The sequence below is a fragment of the Nicotiana sylvestris genome, chromosome 2 (genome assembly GCF_000393655.2).
Source record: "Nicotiana sylvestris chromosome 2, ASM39365v2, whole genome shotgun sequence".
Taxonomy (NCBI): Eukaryota; Viridiplantae; Streptophyta; class Magnoliopsida; order Solanales; family Solanaceae; genus Nicotiana; species Nicotiana sylvestris.
In genome coordinates, this window is record NC_091058.1 from 157,336,407 (window position 1) to 157,342,199 (window position 5,793).

Here is a 5,793-nt window from a genome sequence, read left to right on the forward strand (position 1 = left end):
AGAAAAGTTTCCAGCCAGGTTTTTCGATTTGTTCCACCTCGTCGATATGCATTGTTTCTTCATCAGGAAAATAAGTCTTCAACGGCTCATATTCCTCATCGACCGGGTTTTCGGCTAAATGATCGGCCAGTGCTTGAGCCTTCATTGCAGTCCGAGTCACATAGACGATGTCGAATTCCGTGAGCAATATCTGCCACTTTGCAAGTCTTCCCGTTGGCATAGGCTTTTGAAAAATGTATTTCAAGGGATCCAAACGAGAAATGAGGTAAGTAGTGTAGGATGACAAATAGTGTTTCAATTTTTGAGCTACCCATGTTAGGGCGCAACATGTCTTTTCCAGATGAGTATACTTAACCTCATAAGCTGTGAACTTCTTGCTAAGGTAGTAGATGGCCTGTTCTTTTCTGCCAGTGAGGTCATGCTGCCCCAATACACAACCAAATGAATTTTCCAAAACCGTCAAGTAAAGAATCAAAGGTCTTCCTGGCTCTGGCGGGACCAACACGGGTGGGTTTGATAAGTACCCTTTTATTTTATCGAACGCTTCCTGACACTCATCGGTCCATTTGATTGCAGCATCCTTTTTTAACAATTTGAAAATTGGCTCGCAGGTTGTTGTGAGCTGAGCAATAAACCTACTGATATAATTTAACCTTCCCAACAAACTCATTACTTCAGTTTTGTTTCTTGGGGGTGGCAGTTCTTGGATGGCTTTGATCTTTGATGGGTCTAGCTCGATGCCTCGTCGACTGACTATGAATCCCAGCAATTTTCCAGATGGAACTCCGAATGCGCACTTGGCAGGGTTAAGCTTGAGGTTGTACCTGCGAAGTCTTAAGAAGAACTTCCTCAAATCCCCAACGTGGTTGGTCTGATGCTTTGATTTTATGATTACATCATCCACGTATACCTCAATTTCCTTGTGTATCATATCATGAAACACTGTGGTCATTGCTCTCATATAGGTTGCTCCGGCGTTCTTCAAACCGAATGGCATTACCCTGTAGCAATAAGTTCCCCATGGTGTGATGAATGCCGTCTTTTCTGCATCTTCTTCATCCATTAGAATTTGATGATATCCGGCATAACAGTCCACGAAAGATCCTATATCATGCTTGGCACAATTGTCGATCAAGATATGGATATTGGGTAATGGGAAATTATCCTTTGGACTTGCTTTGTTGAGATTGCGATAGTCGACGCATACTCTAATTTTGCCGTCTTTCTTTGGCACAGGAACGATATTAGCTAACCAAACAGGATATCGAGTGACTCGAATGACCTTTGCTTCCAATTGTTTGGTGATTTCTTCTTTAATTCTCACACTCATATCAGGCTTGAATTTTCTCAACCTCTGCTTGACAGGAGGCACTGTTGGATCGGTGGGTAATTTGTGGACCACTAAATCAGTGCTCAAGCCCGGCATGTCGTCATACGACCATGCAAAAATATCTTTGAATTCTATGAGTGCTTTAATTAACTCCTCTCGGATTTTTGGCTCGAGATGGACACTTATTTTAGTTTCTCGGACATTACTCGTGTCCCCTATATTGACATCCTCGGTATCATTCAAGTTAGGTTTGATTTTTTCCTCAAAGTGAATTAACTCTTTACTAATCTCTTCAAAAACCTCATCTTCATCATATTCTGATTCATAATCACAATATGTTTCTTGAATTAATATTTCGGAATCAGATTGATTTTTAAGACTGGGCTGAAGATTCCTCATGCATGCCATATCACTAGAGCCAGCATAAAAAGAACTGTACAAAAAAGAAGAAAAAGAAAAGAAAGCTATTAGGAATGATAATAAAAAGGAAACTGCTTTTTATTGGATAATGAAAAATAACAAGGTTTTGCACGCTTCAAACCAACTGTAAGATAAATTTTGGGATTACAACCTTGAAATATCCCAAACAAACTGAAAAAAAAATCAAAATAAACTACCAAGACTCCTTTCGAATTGGGAGAGGAGTGGCTTTCCAATTATTGAGCTTTGTTTTTGGTCCAACGAATTGAACTTCTGCGTTGCTACACCCTTCTCCGTCTTCCAGCATATTTACATCACTAAACAATTTCTCGAACCTTTCAATTAATTCCTCCTCAGGATTGACCTGGGATTTAGGAATTGTTGTTATCGGGCGATTTTTAGCACCGGTCTTGACAAAAGACTTCAACAGCTGTGGTACTGGTTTTGGAAGAACCCATGCTTGGTGTTTCAACTTCCTGGCTCTCATCACGTCATTGGCGGTTGGTGTGAATCCTAAACCGAATGTTCCCCAGTTCTCGGGGAGAGATACTGGTTGTACAATTCCTTGCAAAGATAAGCCCAGACCTTTGCCGGGTATAAAGCCATTCTTCAGCATTTCATAAGCTACCATGACTGATGTAGAGGATACCTTTGGATTCGCAAGGTATTTTCCTTCTGGAATTTTCTCTACCGACACTGTGTCTGACACTTGGTATACCCATGGTCCTTGGTCAATTTCTGCTCCCTCGACTGGTACAATGGTGCTGTTGTGAGCATTTAAATTTTCTTCTCCATGCACGACTATTTCTTGATGGTCCCATTCAAACTTGACAACCTGATGTAATGTTGACGGGACTGCTTTAGCAGCATGGATCCATGGTCGACCCAACAACAAGTTGTAAGAAACAGTCATGTCCAAAACTTGGAATTCCATTGTGAATTCAACTGGCCCTATAGTTAGTTCCAACACTATGTCGCCAAATGAATCTCTACTTCCACCGTCAAATCCTCGTACGCAGATACTGTTCTTTTGAATCCTCTCCTCTTTAATTTTTAATTTGTTTAAAGTGGAGAGAGGGCATATGTTTGCACTGGACCCATTGTCGACCAATACTCGGGTTACTACGGAGTTTTCACATTTCACGGTGAGGTAAAGAGCTCTGTTGTGCTCGGTACCTTCCACAGGTAATTCATCATCAGCAAATGTAATCCTGTTCGTCTCAAAGATTCTGTTGGCTATTTTGCCCAAATAATTTACAGAGATCTTTTCAGGAACATGAGCTTCATTCAGGATTTTCATCAATGCCAGACGGTGTTCCTCTGAATGGATCAGTAATGATAACAATGAAATTTGAGCGGGGGTCTTCTTTAATTGATCCACAACAGAATAATCATGGAGCTTCATTTTTCTTAAAAACTCCTCCGCCTCTTCTTCCGTCACAGCTTTCTTCGTGGGCATTGGATTGTTTTTAGTTTTTCTCAACTCTTCGGGAGTAAAACATCTTCCCGATCGAGTCAAGCCTTGTACCTCACACACTTCTTCCTTGATTTCTTTGCCTTTGTACATTACGGTCACCCGTTCATAATTCCATGGGATGGCTTTGTTGTTGATGATTGGCAGCTGAATTACAGGTGCAATAATAACCTCGATCTGTACGTGCTCCTTCCACAATTACGACGGGTTTGTTAGCAACCCCTGGTACTATCACCTTTGTCCTCTCTTGTTTTGCGGCAACTTTGTTCGATGATCCCTCATCGACTATCATAGACGGTTCACCACCATTCTTGTTATGCTTAGACACCGGCTTCTCCTCCATTAACTGCTTATCTGGCTTGGTTTCATGAGACTTGATCATCATGACAGTTTGTGACGGCTTCTTTGTCTCCCCATCAGCTTGTATGATTTCTATCATATTAGCCTCTTGATGGGCTGGCATTGGATTTCTATTGATATTTGGAGCTTCGGGGGTTTGAACCTCGATTTTATTAGTATCAATCAGCTCTTGTATTGCATTTTTCAAATGCCAACATTTCTCTGTATCATGGCCTGGTGTACCGGAGCAATATTCACAGCTAATGGTGTAATCCAGATTCTTTGGTGGAGGATTGGGTAGCTTGGATTGTATTGGTCTCAACATGTCTAACTGTCTCAGCCTGTGGAACAGACTAGTGTAAGACTCTCCCAATGGAGTGTAAGTTTTCTTTTTCTGTTCCCTTTCTCCCCTGAATGCTGGTCTAGGCCTGAAACCTGGTCCGGGATAAGCTCGGGGGTAGGTATTTGGTGTGACAGGAGCACGCCAATTGGTGTGAACAGGTGGCTGATTGTATGCTTGAGCGTGGTTAATGGCGAAATGAGGCTCTGAAGGGTGATAGTAATGTTGGGATGAATCATGGTGGTAAGCTGATTGGCGAGGTCGTTGCTGATTATAGTAAAGCGGTGAACCCCTGGGTCCTGGCCAAATTCCTGAATCAACTACGGTTGCTTCCTCCCTCTTCTTTCTTCCGATTCCTCCTACCCCGCCTTGAATAGCTTGAGTAGTTGCTTTAATTGCTGAATAGCTCATGATTTTGTTTGTCTTGAGGCCTTCTTCTACCATACCTCCCATCTTCACTACCTCGTTGAATGATTTTCCAACCGCTGAAACCAAGTGGGCGTAGTAAGTTGGTTCCAAGGCTTGGAGGAAGTAGTCTACCATTTCGCTCTCCTTCATAGGAGGATCCACTCTTGCCGCCTGTTCTCTCCACCGAAAACCATACTCTCTGAAACTTTCATTGTGTTTCTTCTCAAATTTGGTCAAAGATAATCGATCTGGGATGATTTCCAGATTGTATTGGAAATGGTATGCGAATGCCTGTGCCAGGTCATCCCAGGTGTACCATCTTCCATGGTCTTGGCGTGTATACCACTCCAAAGCTGATCCGCTTAGACTTTGACTGAAGTAAGCCATCAATAATTCATCCTTTCCCCCAGCTCCTCGCATCTTGCTACAGAAACCCCTTAGGTGGGCTACTGGGTCGCCGTGCCCGCTGTATAGGTCAAATTTGGGCATCTTGAAGCCAAATGGCAATTGTACATTAGGGAATAAGCATAAATCTTTGTAGGCTACACTGACTTGCCCACCTAATCCTCGCATGTCTCGGAACGACTGTTCTAGACTTTTGACCTTCCTGAACATCTCTTCTTGTTCAGCATTTTTGGCTGGCTTGTTAATTTCGGTTGGGAGATCAAACTGAGGAGCAGGTGAATTGATTTCGGAGGCTTTGAAGGTGGGCTCCGGGGGTAATATTGGTTGTCTTGGGCCTGAAATGTAGGCTCACTAGGAGATTTGTGAAATGTAGCAGGGGGAGGTGCTACAAAAACAGGAGTCATAGGTGGAGGAAGGTACGGAACTGGTTTTGGAGGTGGAGACTGTGGTGTCTGAGAGGTGGTGCCTCGGTAGTGCTGATAAATGGGGAAACTTGGGGATAATTCAGTGGTGATATTATCCTGAGTTTGGATTATTGATGGAGCAGGGTTATTTGGGTAAGATGGGGGCAACTGTCCTGTAGACCAAGCTTGATACATTTCTGCCATTTGCTGCTTGAGCTTAAGCATTTCTTCTTTCATTTTCCCGACATCCATCTCTTCTATCTCCATACTTGTGTCAACATCTGGGATAGACATACTTTCGGGTATTGGTCCTTTTGATCTTGTGTGATAGTGATAATATGCCAGTATACTCTTTAGAGAAACTAACTGGTTGAATTCTGAAAATGGACAAACTTGTTAGTTTCGAGAGTTTAACACATATATAATCACACGTTGAGATGCAATGCTCCTAGACAAATAATCCCTTTCTATTATGCATTCGCTCGGTTGCTTGTATCGTCCCAAGCTTTTGAAATTTTTTATTGTTATTCACTTTTATTTATTACAGATATCTTTATCGTGGTGGTCGACTCTTAGAGATTGCCTATGTATTATGTCAAACATGAATCAGACCTTGCGTAGTTCGGACCAAAGTCAATCATGTTTATTTATTACACAAAGATGGAATTACATT